At 33.1% G+C, this 15,300-nt stretch overlaps 2 long non-coding RNA genes and 1 pseudogene across 2 annotated transcripts; 2 read left to right on the plus strand and 1 right to left on the minus strand.

Moving 5' to 3' along the window:
• The window catches only part of LOC133789109 (probable LRR receptor-like serine/threonine-protein kinase At1g29720), a 43,039-nt pseudogene that overhangs the window by 21,236 nt on the left and 6,503 nt on the right, over positions 1-15,300 (minus strand).
• On the plus strand, positions 6,704-8,855 carry LOC133790114 (uncharacterized). The gene is made up of 4 exons (XR_009873906.1): positions 6,704-6,921; positions 7,061-7,135; positions 7,334-7,574; positions 8,583-8,855. It is a non-coding gene; the product is annotated as an uncharacterized LOC133790114 (long non-coding RNA).
• Positions 12,766-14,082, plus strand: LOC133789108 (uncharacterized). Its single transcript, XR_009873493.1, has 2 exons — positions 12,766-13,166; positions 13,305-14,082. It is a non-coding gene; the product is annotated as an uncharacterized LOC133789108 (long non-coding RNA).

Raw genomic sequence — 15,300 nt, forward strand, 5'->3', positions numbered from 1 at the left:
ATTGTCATTTTGGGTGTAAACTTATTCAATGAGGTATTTAAGTTTCTCCAAAAAGTTTGGGAACATTTGGAGCAATTTAGGGTTATTTTGAGTAATTTGACCAGGGGACTCTCGAGATGTTGCAGCTCAAGAAATTTGTCATTTACCTACCAATTTCTTACCTACTTATATTTATTGGTAGGTAAATGATAATTTTACCTACCTATATTTAATGGTACGAACTATTAGTAGGTAAAAATTTTTAAAATGTTATAATATTTTAAATTAATGTTTAGCTACCTATAAAAATTGGTAGGAAAAAGGTTTACCTACATATATATATTGGAGGGAAAAAAGTCATTTCTTTTCCCTCCAATTTTATTTTAATTTTTAACTTTTATTAAAATAAATGGTGATGTGTCCTTGTATCAATTCACATATTATTATATCACAATTTACAAAAACATTAAACCTTAACTTAAATATAATATTTTAAAGCAAAACTTAATATAAACTTATCTCTCAAATCCCTCCTCACTTAACCCCTTCTCCGAACCCTAACCTCACTCTGCTCTTCTCTCTCAAACCCAACCGCACCTCTGTGTTCTTGTTCTCCATCAAACCCAGGCTAACCCAGCCGCTCTTGTTCTCCCGCACGAGTACTCCTTCCTCTCCTCCTATCCTCCTCTCCTCAGCCGCACAAGAACTCCCTCACTCAGCCGCACGAGTACTCCCTCTTCTCCTCCTCTCCTCAGCCGCACGAGAACTCCGTCCCTCAACTGCACGAGTACTCCCTCCTTTCCTCAACCGCATGAGTACTCCCTCCTCTCCTCAGCCACACCACTCTCTTCAACCGCACCTGCCACACCACCCATGATGATGATTGCTCAGACGCCGCCGCCTCCAAATCTGAATAGTTGCCTCGGTCGCTAAGTTGTCTCAGCCCCTGCAGTGTTCTCCATCTTTGAACCACTGCCTCTATGTTTGAATCTTCGAATCTTCGTCTTAACCCATGAAACAGCTACCCAATTTCAATTATTTTCTGTAGGTATGAATAATCTCTATTTAATCCCTAATTTCTATATTTTCTATGTTCTTTAATTGATTGAAAACTAATGGGTTTGAACACTTTGGCAGGGGAACATATTGTGATTGTGATTCTGTTTTGACAGAGTACCATATTGTGATTGTTGTTCTGTTTTCTTGCTCGGGTGGTATGAAATTTTTGATACACTTGGCTCTGCCTTTGTGAGTTTCAGATTGTTGGCTTGGTGGTTTGGTGGCTTTGCGTTTCATTGTTGGCTAGTTGGCTTTGAGGTATATTGTTATGATTCATTTTGATTAAATCCCCACTATTCAGAAGGATTAATGATGATGCATTGTTTTGAGGCCTTTTCAAGGATTAATTTGTATTTACTTGACTTAGATTTATGGTTTCAGGAATTTGTCTTTTGGCTGCTTTGAGTTTCATTGTTTTTTAGTTGTGTTTTTGTTTAGTCTTTAAGGGTGTTTCACTGTCTTAATCTTCTTTATTAGTTTCATAGTTCTTAGGCTTTTAGTTGTGATTCATTATTTTGATGTTTTGTTTTTTGTTTGATGATGATGCATTGTTCTATGGCCTTTTGATTGTTATTTGCAATGTGTATTTAGTATATGACTTAGATTTATGGTTTCAGAAATTTCTGTTTTGACTATTTATGCCAAGTCTTTGAATTTCATTGTTTTAATACAGTATATGTGTTTCATTGTCTTAATGTGCTTTATTTTGTTTCATAGTTCTTAGGCTTTGAGTTTCATTGTTCTAATACAATATATTTTTTGGAGTTTTGTTTTTGTTTAAAGACTTTGGCATTGTTTTACTGCATTATTTTGTACTGTACAATGTCTACTGAATACATCATTATCTCATATTCCATTTTTTTTTATGTTCAAGAATGAGTAATTTTTGGTTGTCATGATTTATGTTCCAAGGAATTGTCATTTGATTTCAAGTTTTGTCTTTTGGTTTTATGTTTTAATTATTTTGTAAGCTTTACCATTGTGATTATTACTGCCTTTCTAGAATTTTCAAATGTTGAACTTAAAAATTAGATTTTGGTCATTGATGTTCAATAACTGAGTATTTTTTGCCTTTGTCGTGTTTTGTATTCCAAAGAAATGAAGCTTTCCTTGGTTTAATGCTTGTCTTTTTTCTTTTTTGGCCTATGATGTTAGAAAATAGTGATTATTATGTTGGTGATTATGTGACTTCTTGTGCTCATATTTATATATATGCTGGTATATCAAGTCATATAAATGCCCTTAATAATTGGTCTATTATAAAAATTCTGAAAACCTTGTGATGAATAAAGTGGGAATATTTTATTTGTAATAATTAAAATTATGATGTAATAATGTAATAATGTAATAATTGAGATTATGATGTAACATTGTATTAATTTTGAAGAACAATAAAGTTTAAATAATCAAAATATATATTTTAAGTTTATCATTAGTTGTACAAGGTTGTATGTTTCAAAAGCCATCGTCGTTGTCCACCTCCCAAAGCCATCATCGACATTCACAAGTTCAGTTAGAGAAAAAGGACCCTCTCGTGCAATAATCTCAAAGTGAAGAATAAGAAGAATATCAATAAAATGACATTATTGAGTTTGTAATGACTTGTAATAGAATTGTTGATATTTTTTTTATGAAATGTTATTAGTTTAACACTCATCGTTAAGCAATGAATATTTTATAATATATGTTTGTTTATTTTATTATTAATGTTAAATAATTTATTTGAGAAACAATATTAAATATTTTTAAAATTGTAGAGTCCAAGAACTTTACTTAGCTAATTGTTTAGTAGTATTATAGTATGTTTAGTATTATCTTTGTAACTGTGGATTTTTGGTTCAGACCGGGAATCATTTGGACACTCATAGTAGTACTTATAGATTTTCTAAGTTTAATCTATAGTTTAAGAATATTAATTTTAACCTAAGGTTGATTAATATGACTGATATTAAGGATTATATTTATTATATTATAAGGTTTAGACATCAACCAATAGGATTTTAAGCACATGTTATGAATGGTGATTAAGGATTAAGTATTTTTGAGGATTAAATTTAATAAGGAGTAAAGTTTGAATGTTATAGGGTCAGTCAGCAGCTTTGAGTACGTTGAGGGCTTAGTCAAGGCTGTTTACTCCATTCAAACTTAGCTAAAAATGTGTAATTTCGTGTTTAAATATTCAGCATGTGCCAATATATCGCAGCTATAGGGGGCGATATATCGCAGCACGTAGATACGGAAAACACGAATCGATGCACGGTCGCCTCGGGAACAATGGTCCAGGCGATATATTGCCTATAGGGAGCGATATATCGCCTCCTCCAGCATAAATTCAAACACTTTTGAATTCTTTTCCTTTCAGCCATTCAAACTCCTCCATAAGTCCAGCATCTTTTGAACAAGTCTTCAGCCTCTGCTGAACGATTATTCAAATGATTTTCACCTAAAAAGCCATTATTTTTATTCAAGTAAAATCAAGACACTTTCATTCCCAAACTCTATAAATAGGACCTAGTACCCAGCCATTACTCACCTTTTGCTCTAAGTTCTGAAGTTGCTAGTGTTAAGTGAGTGTGAGAGTGTAAACACCTGGTTTGGGAAAATCATAAGCTTAAACATCATAAGCTTATCAAACACTTTGGGAAGTGAGGTTCTATAGTATTTCAGTTAAGGTGTAGATTGGTCTTTCAAGTCTTTGAGGTAACCAAAACTCTAGTTCATTTCTGTATTATGTTATTTTCTTTCTCATAGTCTTCTACTCAATCTCTAACCTTAATCTTCATTTTGGTTAGGGAATCTAAGTTCTTGAGCACATAAGTTTCGGTAAGCATGTTTCTCAAATGGTTTAGTCTTTCCATCCCTTTCATTTCATCTCCTTTCTTCTTTAGACTCACTCTTTCTAATGGTTATTAGGAGTGTTCCAAAAGGTCCCAACTCAGTCCACATATCCCGGTAACTTTGGTAAGGAAAATAGGCTAGAATCTATATGTTATATGCTTATGTTATCTTATGTTTTATGTTGTTAAATGTGTTATAATATGTATGCATGTATGTTTGTAGGCTTGGGCATATGACCCATATGACTAACAAGACCCCAAATGGGTTATGGGCATATGACCTACTTAGCTAGTAGGACCCCACTAATCCCATGGGCATATGCTTGTTTAGTCTATGGGACCCCAAGTAATAATGGCCATTATAATAAGTGTATGTTATATGTATTATGTTAAGTCTTTATGTTTCTTATGAAATTTATGTGTATGACTATTTGTTAGATTTTTCCTTGCTGGGCATTAGGCTCATTCCTTTCTGTTTTATGTGCAGGAAAATAAGCTTTAGAGGCGGTAAGATTCGTGACGCTTAGAGGATGTGTATCGATGGTGAATGGAGTCAAGGGGCCGAGCGTTATTTGATTCGAGGATGTAGTCTCGTTTTACTTTTTTTTATGGTTTTACATGTATTTTTCGCATTATTATGTAATGTCTTTTATTTTAAATCATGTTTTGTTTTTAAAAACAATGGGATCCCATATCCTTCTTAGTATTTATTTGTAAGTAACTCTTATTTTACAAGTTACTCAATAAAATTATGGTATTTCCGCAAAAATGTAAGTTTTATGTATAGTTTCGTTAATGGTCCAAATAGTCTAGATTAGTGGATCATTACAAAAATTAATTACTTTCATTTATTATTTATATTAATTTAATTTAAATATATAATTAAAACTACCTATCTAAAAATCTTTACTTACCAATAAATAAGTGTAGGTAAAAATAGGTATACCACAACATGCCACGTGGACCAATCATTTAGTGCCACATAATCGATAAAAAAGGGACAAATTATTGTTTGACACGTGGAGCAACCACAAGATGCCAAGTGGCGGTATTGACGTATGCCACGTGTATGCTACTATTGAAACCATGTCAGCAGACATGTAGGATGACACGTCATCAAACACGTCATCTCATGACTTATCAATTGATTTATAACTTAGTGGGGTCCACTGATTCTTTTACTTACCAGTATTAATAAGTGTAGGTAAAGACTCTTTCCCCACTAACATTTACCTACCACTCTGTACCAATTCAATATTGGTAGGTAAACCATATTACCCACCATTAGGCTAGTTTTACATAGACTTACAATTGGTAGGTAAAGACCCCATTTTCTTGTAGTGTTGTCGCAATAGGTCGAGCGATACTTGTCGTCTTTTGCTAAACAGCTACATGTGACATTGCACTTGTACCTAATTAGGAAAAGGCGACAAGTGCCATGTGACCTGACATGCCACATGTAGCTTACTACCAGGTGACATGTCGTCTGAGAAGACCATATAATTTCATGTGCTCAAAAACTCAATTTAAAAAGCTCTAATCCTAATTGTTAGACCTAATGGAAGTTCCTAACCTATTTAAATACACTACACCAAATACCCATTTCCATAACACACAAATATAATACTCTTAAAAAAGTGTTATGCTATAGTAATATATTGGGCCACTGAAAAAAGGCGGTAATAATTGACCATCCCGCCACACTTAGCTTTTTTTTTTTTCAAGACCTGAAAACATGTGAGATCTGAGAGAACCAATTCATTCCCTTCAATTATTTCTCTTTTTTCCTCATCATTCTCTCTCCTCTCTCTCGGATCTCTTTCTCCCACCAGACCCGTCGAAGCTTCGACCACGCGGGCCCAAGCCCTCACACAACACCAGAGGCGAACGACGACACCGGAGGCCAGCTCTTCTTCTCCTCTTCCAGCGTGTTGTTGAGGGACGGCATGACTAGAGCACCAGTTGTGAGGTTTAATTCCGCCAAGAGATCTTCCGAGTTTAAGTTCTTCTTGGAGGACCCTGAAAATTTATTCATTCATTCAGAGAGAGAGAGAGATCGAATATTCAAAATCTAAAAAAGGGGAGAAAGGTATTGATTAACTCTGGCTTTATTCATTTCTACAAATCCAGACTGAAAATCCCAACCCTAGAAAATAAGAAGAACAAGAACAAGAAGAAAGAAGTGTTTTTTTGTTGGAAAGCTGTGATTTTTGAAATCTCTGAAGAACACTTCATTTCGTGTACCCCAGCCATTACCACGGAAGATTTCAGCAAGATCTTCGAATTCTCATTTCCCAAAACGCCATCAGAATTCGGGGCGATACGACTTCGAATTCCCATTTCCCAAAATGCCATCAGAATTCGGGACGATACAAATTCGGGACGATACGAATTCGGGATGATACGAAGAGTCAGCTAAAAGGAAATGGCTTTTGACCCTTTTCTCCGCTGCATTTCTTTCTGTTGTTCTCTTTAACATTTGCCGCCTTTAGCTTCTCGGAACCGCTCGCCTGTTATTGAAACAAAAATTATATATATAAAAAAAACAATAAGGAATCCTTAATCTTATTCCCTCTATTTGAAGCTTCAAGTTCATTCTCTGCTCCTCACTCTCACAGAGCTGGTTACGGTGCTCGCCCAGGTGAGTGAGGTTTTTCGAGACATTTGAATCAGAACCTTTCCTTATATAAACTTGTCAGTTTTGTTATGCTATTTGATTTTTCTACGAGTTCTATTTTGATATGGTATTGTTCTTGCCCTGATATATTACTTGTCAATATTATATATATGTGTATTTATATATTTATTTTTAGGTAAATCTCCATATTTGTGTCTCGGTTTGGAGTTTGGACTCTCGGTTTTGATTGTAATATCTCTGGCTAGTTTTTTCCCTTATTCCTGCATCAATTCTTAAGTGCAAGAGACTTAGAGCCCTTGATAAGGCATCCTAATGTTGTAACTTTGAAAGCTTACTACTGGTCTGTAGATGAGAAGCAGCTCATATATGATTACATTTCCAATGGAAATCTTTCCACTGCACTTCATGGTAAGTTTCAGCATATCCCATTATCTGACTTGTGCTCATGAATTATTTAATTATTTTGATTCTGGTTTTGGAGTTTGATTGATCACAGGTCTTGTGGTATTCATATTTTGATCAATTTGATTTCTTTTCATGTAATCAGGGAGGTCTGGAACAGAGTCATTCACACCCTTATCATGGTCTGTTCGGCTAAAAATCATGAAAGGAATTGCTAAAGGTTTGGTCTATCTCCATGGTCTGTTCAGCAACAAGAGCATGCTTTCAAGTGTTATTTGAAATTGAGTTTGTTTTTAGTATATGTGAGCTGTGCTGTTACTCTTCTAAATTTTGAAACGCCTCCACCTACTGATTATTTAAACATTTATCTGCTATTATTTCATTATTGAATTTTTTTTCTCTTTTTTCTTTGCCTCAGGCCTCAAGGGTACTGAAATTGGAGAGAAATAGTCTGGAGTATCTTCTACACCACTTTTGTGGAGTAACTGCTAATAAAGAGTTGGTTATAATAACCCTACTCTCTAATTTGTTCATAAGGGAGTAATATTTTCCTGTACGTTTGTTGTTTCAGGTGCGAATAACTGCTTCTTGGGCTTTGGCAAACATATGTGATTCTATCCGGCACTGTATTGATACTCTTGCTTTGGAAGGCTCCACAGGTGGGTTATATGTTACAGAAGCTATTTATTATTTTCAACTACTTTATTTGAAAAGTTATTGATGTATTATACTTTTCCTTAGACTATACTGCAATCTCTGAATCAGTGGCATTACTAACTGATTATACTGAAATGACAGCACATAACACCAAAATGAATCATCTAATAGTGTCAACCGTGATAGTGTCCCTGTGCTTAAACTGAAATGACAGCACATAAAGTATTGCATTTTTTTGTTGATTTTCTGATGATCTTTCGAAGTTCTTCTTTCATGTTGTTTCTTCAATTTCTTCTATTACTAATTCCACAGTATTGTTCCCTTGCAATATATGTATATATGAGTTGGCATGTTGTATTGGCTTCTTCTACTGTATATACTACTGGTATGTGGCCATCATTATTTTTTCTATAAGCTTGAATCACCAAAATACATGTTTCTCTCAGCACCATTGATCTATTTCTCTTCATTTTATTTATATGACAAATTTACAATGGCTTAGTCTACCTATTATGTACTCTCATACTTATTTCTGGTAAAAGAATAGTTGTGGACATTGTTTTTGATTGGCAATTAACAAGTATCAATGCTTTTAAGTATTTTCCAATATCTTTGAGGGGATTGGCCAATGTTAATTTTTATGTTACCTTCTTACTCTAGATCATATCAAGTGTATGGTTGCTTAGTACTTTGTTTCTAATACTAAGAGTCTAAGTCCTCTACTTTTTGTCTTTTGTACACTCCTGCAATAGATATTTGAAGCATAGGATGTATTTGCTGAAATACTTCTTAAAATTGTGAAATGTGTGCATTCTTATTTGTTATTTATTTTTATTTTTTTGTTGTACTCACTTGATTTTCAAGTTATTACTTTGTTGTTCTGACTAATCATCAATAGTCCTGTTTATTTTATTAAAACATTTTATTCTCCTTGTTCAGTTTCCTATTGAATGCTCTCTTACCTTGAGACTAGTATGAATAGAACTACTGAATTTTGTATGTCCAACCAGGAGCCAGAGTCCTTGGGATGCTTGTTAGAGTTGTCATGGAATGGACAGAAGTCACTGTCATTGAAAGGGGCAACCCCTAAATTCCTAGAAGATGGTGATAAAGTTATCATCACTGCTTTTTGCAAGGTTCTTTGATTCACTAAGACCTCTCTTTTATTTTTCTATTTAATGTGATAAACACTCTCTATTAGTACCAAGGCACTCAAAGTACTAAGTCATTTGCTCTAGAATGTTTAATTTCTCTATACTCATTTTGAAAAGATACATAATCTACCAGGGAAAAGTATAATATATAGAAACAGGGGACAATTTTGAATATTGAGCTGAACCAATAGAGGGAAATTTAAAATCTGAACTTTTCATCAGTCTGATGCATTTGCATGATTCTATTAACACTCTGCCCCATATTGATAACAAAAAATTAAAATAGAAATCTAAATTATGTGGAGGTCATGTCAAGTTAGATAATGTCTACTAGCAAATCTTAGCTAGTTTGGTATGGTCTCATTCCATGGCAAGTATAATAAATTATTTAATGGCTACAGAATAGAGAGAATGGGGGATTACACTCTTATATATTTTTTTAGTGGACAAATCTTAATGAATAGAAATCTAAATTTACAATTATATGCTTCACTTTTGTCCCACTACTTGAAAATTAGCTAAAAATGTGTACTTTGAAGACTAAATATCTTTATTCAACTTTAATAAATCAAAATTTAATAAACGTCTCTTTTTGAGCTATTTTTTCTTGTTGGTTTCAATTCTTTCAATAAAATTTTCCAACTTTTGACTTGTGTTAAGGGTTTGACACTGCTGTTGAGGAAGCACAACGAGCCATTAATTCATCTTACATCGACGTACAAATTTTCATTATATTTTGTGATTTGTTCGATTTCATTTTGATTGCTTAAGTTTCATGCATTGTATTTTATCTATACAATCAGGATATTTAGTTTTATCTATATAGTTAGGATATTTAATTAAGAATAATTTGCTCATTGTATTTTATATAATTGTTTTCCTGGTGTGCCCTTTTATGCTGTGCATCTTTACAAGGATTGATAGTCATGCCAGGTTGTGCTATTATGGTTCATCTCCATGGCTGCTAGATTATTGTTTAGCCGTATCCATACATAGATATATATATATATACATAATTTTAGACCTTATGTTATAAGCTACTGCATTCATACATATATATTTGGATATAATTGTAGATTTTCTATCTGTTATAAGCTACTGAATCCATGTAGTGAGTATGTACAAATGCTCATTTCATATTTTAAAACAGAGTAGGCATAGCCAAATGTAAATGAGGTGTTCAAGGAAATGTCTGACTGTACAACACAATTGTGTTAATATTTTTTTTTACGAATTGATTTTAAGATATTTTATTGTTGATGTTTTGGATGTTCTGGCATGAATTGTTAGTCTTACTGTATTGGGTTTTTCAGTGGCATTTAAATCTTGGGAGGATCATAGAAAACAACTTGAATTGGAGAAGACTCGTAAATCTAGGCTTGCACCAACAGAGGTTGATGAAGATGGCAAAGAGATTAACTTTCATATTCCTCTATATGTCATTTTTGAGAACCGGTAAGCTTTAAATTTCTGAGATTGCTAAATTATTTTTGTGAGAGTCTAATGTCTAAACTGTATATTTATGCAGCATTGTTCCTTTCTAACTTATTGTTAGAGTTTGAAACTTGAGAGGAAATTGAAATTGGATCCAAATTATACTAAGTCTTGGTATGACAGAGGTGTCCAAATATTTAAATCAGAAAAATATGCAAGAGGGGTTTCTGGTTCAGATTGGTATAATTTAATTAAGTTGTTTATTGACTTTTAATATTAATATCAGTGCCTATTAGTTATTAAGCATCTAGGCTACGAATTGATGCTAGTAGTAGTGACTAGAAATTATTTATTTTTTAATACCAATATTAGTGCCTAGTTTTGTAGATTAAATATCTAATAATTAAACACACTTTTATTCTTATTTTGCTAACTACTTTAAACTACATTGGTTATGAGCTATTGGGTTTAATTAATAAATCAATTAGCATAATTGTTGATGATTATGATCTTTAGAAAATGGAATCTTATGATTGACAGTTTTTATGAATCGTCTCTTAAGTTAAATAGCTTGTGATATTTTCCCACCAGCTTAACATTGTTTCTAGCTTATTTTGCTTAAGTCTCCCATTCTCTCTCTGTTTTTATAAATGTGTTTATTTATTTATTTTGTGTAAAATGTGATATCATTGAGGTAAGTTTTGGTTTTTTTAGTTGATATGTTACTTTAGAAGAGTGACCTTCCCTGTGTTGCCCACACCCCAAATTTTGATTTTGTTTATGATTTCTTTTAAAATGTATGTCATCTATGTTCGTGCTAGTAGGTATGTCTCTGTGGTTTGCTTTAGAGGACTTGTAAAATGTTTTTTGATTTCTTATGGAGGACATGTCGATTTTTTTTTAAAGTGCTTTCTTTCTGTATAAATTGGCTGCGTTTTATTTTCCTGTTACTAGCACAAGTTCTCTGTTTTGTATGCTTGATTCTATGAGCACATTCTAGAATTTCCTATATAAAATATCAAGTAATAACCCATAGATCAGTTTTTTTGAACATTTTAATTGAATTTGACATTGAAATTAAACCTCCTTACTGATGCAGAACCAAGAAAGAAAAAAGAATGAGAGACATAGATATTGACAGAAATGACAAAGAACTAGAGAGAAAGATAACAATTTTATTGAGAGACAATCTGTTTTTTTTTTTATTCTATCGTTTTACAAATAATTCACACCCCTTTTAATCATTTTCTTTATTCTTTCCTGGATTTTCTTTTTTTCTTTCTTTTTTTGGCTGTTTAAATTTCTTTCCTCAATTGCAAGAAATAAACTAAAGCTTCGAATGTGTTTTTGGTCCCATTTCTAAAATTGTTTGGATATTCTCATATGCAAACGTGCTTCACTTATTATGATGTTCTTCTGTTAAAAGTATTCTAGAATGTTCTAGGAGAAACCTAGAATTAATTAGACTATGATATAGATTATTATAGAATTATTTAGAGAATAGTAGAAACTAGTTAATGACTTGGAAAATTCTAGAAAGTTTTAGATTTCTTCATTGTATCCTAATAGAAGAGTGGTGTGTATAGATGTGATCTCAATCATTAGGCCAGAAGTAAATGAGGGTTTGAATAAGTAACCATATGTTAAAAAGCTATGTTCAAGAAGAGTTGCTAACACTCAGTATCTTATGCTCTGTTATGAGTTTTCTGGTTTTGTTGATATGATTCTTTCTGTGGATTTTGTTGTAGGTTTTAAGTGATCCTCAGAAGAGAGCCATATACGATCAATATGCTGAAGGAGGTCTCAAAGGACAAGTGCCACCCCCTGATGCAGCAGGGGGATTCCCTAGTGGTGGTGTTACTTTCTTTCAAACTGGGGATGGTCCGAGTTAGTTATTTACTGATTAGTGGTTAGCCAACATTCATGGCATAACATTAAAATTCATTTGAAACCAAATAGAACTTCAAGAAAATACTGATTTTGAAGACACGTACACTATAGATATTTTTAAGCATACCTGGAAATTTTGAACAGAACAGATGCATTGTTCTTGTGAATATATTTTAGAATTGACCATAAGACATGGTTTGTGTGAATTGGATGGGAGTTTTTTAACATGCACATACAGAGCATTTTTCTTGATATGTGTATATAACTGGTGTTATCATGTCATTTGTTGTTGCTTTATTGATATTATATAAATATGAAAGAGATCACTGCTCTAAATCTGAGTTTGAATGTTTGCTATTTGTGTACTGTTTAAGTTTATTCATTTTTCTTTTCTTTCACTTTTGTCTGCTACCTTGTTTATAATATATGGTCAAATTTGTTAAAATTCCATTTAGATAGATAGCCATGTAGAGTATTTGTGGAATACAGAAGTAATATTCGGTCATTAATAACTCTACATGATACCTTTGAATATAACTAATAAAGGTAATATATATATGGTTATTAACTCTCATGCATGTTTTGCTCAAGCAAAAAGAAAAAAAAAACAAGAGGAAATTGAGTTTGATGAAGCAAAACAAAATAGCTGAAAAATGAGTAGCAGATCCCTCTATTAATCATAGACCAATAAGGACTCTACTCCTAGAAAAACCTCAAGGACTGGCATTGTTTTTGTAGCCTGATCTGATCTTTATTACAAACTTTGTAGACTTTTCTTTAGAGTTTGTTTATAAAATTAAGGTTGTCGGTGTCCTTGCTTTTGCTATAATTTTACTGAAGTCTTCAAAATGAACTGGAGATGCCTGAATCATGATGTATATCATCTAATTGGTTAGTTAAAGTTGAAATAAGTGTTTCTCGCCACTTGAATCTTATTGTTGCTATCTCAGATGTTGAACAGATAGAAGTAGATACCTGACACTTCATGTAAACAGCCCCTTGGCTGGGTTTACTTCCCAGTGCTAATGGGCAAGTATTACATTCTCAAGATGGTGGAGATAGTCCAATTCTCAGTCTCTTTAAATTAGTCACTGCTGCAATATTATCTAAGCCAGGGTGCCCAAATCCAACCTCTTTTAGCACCCCTATGATTTTCCATTATGTCATATTTTATATATTTCTTTGAAGTAGAACCTGTTTTATGGTCTCTACAGAGATTTCTTTGTATTAACTAGAGTTTTCCAATTTTCTCAGGAAATCAAATCCTTGTTTCCTGCCGATTGCAGTCCATTCTAAGCTGGTTTTGGAAATAGAGATACAGATGAAGTTAGCTACCTTAAGGTCGGAGTTCCACTAGGAAAAAATTACTATGCCTGAAAATGAGCAAAGTTAGAACTGAAAGAGCTTCTTCAGAGCTTTGGAAGGTACTTTTTTCCAATTCATTCTTAATATGATATTACCTTCTTTCTTAGCTGCTTTGAGTTTTGCCATCTCTGATGCTAAACATGCTTTAATTTTCAACTTTATCCAGATATAAGATTGCTCAAAAGGTTTGTTTTTTGGCATATAAATTGAAAACCTATTTATGAGCACTTTCCATGTTTTTTTTTCATGAAAGCTGTTAAGTTGTGCTGAATGAATGTAACTTTGGGTTTGCAGGTTGTGGGTTTAGCTGTTGTTTGTGTTATATGTTTCACCTCTAATGCTTTTGCAGGCAGCAAGAACAGCTAATTATAGTATTGGGAGTAAGTTGCTGATACCTAAACTCCTCCTCTCACTTTTTGGAAACTTGACAGAACGAACAGGGTAGAGTGATTTCTTTGGAGCAATTCTTGACAACATTTGTAGTTGAGGCCTTTAGAATGGAAGAATGTATTTCACTAATTTTTGTATACATTTCTTGTTTTGTATTTAGTGATAAAGGAATCTGAATTGGGCATAAATTATGTTGTAATATGATTTCTTAAGCCTAGACTAGTAGACTAAATATTGTAATTACATTTGAGTAATTAATAAAAATCTATTTATGTTACCTTATTTGGCTTCAACTTTCATATTTGTTTTCCTAGTTTTGTGTAAGTAAAAAAGATTATGTTTCTCTAAGCTAATATAACACATGTGTTATACTAAAGTCTAGTATAACACAAAAAATGTGTTATACTAAAGTGTAGTATAACACAAAAAAAGTGTTATACTACAGTGTAGTATAACACAAAAAAAGTGTTATATAATCGACTATAAATAACATAATTAAACACTTATCTATATATTAAAATAACACAGAAATTGTGTTATTGTTGACAGTACAATAACACATTTGTATAACACTGATAAAGTGTTATGTAAAGTACCCTGACCTACGATAACATAGTCGGTCTTAACACATCAGAAAGTGTTATCGTATGTTTTGATAACACATTTTCGGTGTTATTAAAAGCATTTTTTCTTGTAGTGATAGTTCTCTCTCGGTCTCCCTCTCCCTCTTTCCCTCCCCCCCTCTCTCTCTCTCTCTCAAAGATTCATCAAGATTGTTTGACTTGAGAATTTCCTAGGCTTGTTGTATCCCATTCCTTATTCGTGCTTGTAGAAACCTCAAGCAACTTTAATGGCAGTTTAGGAATAAATGTTTTGGACAAAGATTCTCATCATGTGCAAGCTTTTGGGTTATTTGTGTTACTATTTTCCATTACTTTTGTGTTATTATTCTTAAGTTTTGACTAACCCCAATGTTGATTCATACCGCCTAACCCCAACAATCAAAATCTTTAATGCTCTACTCTTGTGATTTCCATCATCATTAACAATGGAAGAAGTTTCTACATGTACTGTGGCTCTCAAACTCATGCATCAGGACTAGGTTAGATTGGATCGCTTTGATTGAGAAAATTTTGTGCGTTGGCAAGACAAGATTTGGTTTCCCCTCACCACTCTCAAAGTCTCCTACTTTTTCGATCTGGAATTGGAAGGTCTCCAAATTCCTATGAAGGAAAGCGAGGAGGATGAGCTCATATCTAGGGGTCACATTCTCAACACTTTATCAGATAAGCTCTATGATCTCAACTCGAACCCTAGTGGTGCCAAAGAAATATGGGAGGCTCTTGAGAACAAATACAAAATTGAAGAAGAAGGCACCAAAAAGTTCCTAATTACTCAGTATATGGAGTTTAAGTTTTATGATGATAAGCTATTACTTCCTCAAATTCCATCACAAATTACAAATTACTGTCAATGAAATAAGTACCCTAAAGAT

This window comes from Humulus lupulus, chromosome 7, assembly GCF_963169125.1.
Source record: "Humulus lupulus chromosome 7, drHumLupu1.1, whole genome shotgun sequence".
Taxonomy (NCBI): domain Eukaryota; kingdom Viridiplantae; phylum Streptophyta; class Magnoliopsida; order Rosales; family Cannabaceae; genus Humulus; species Humulus lupulus.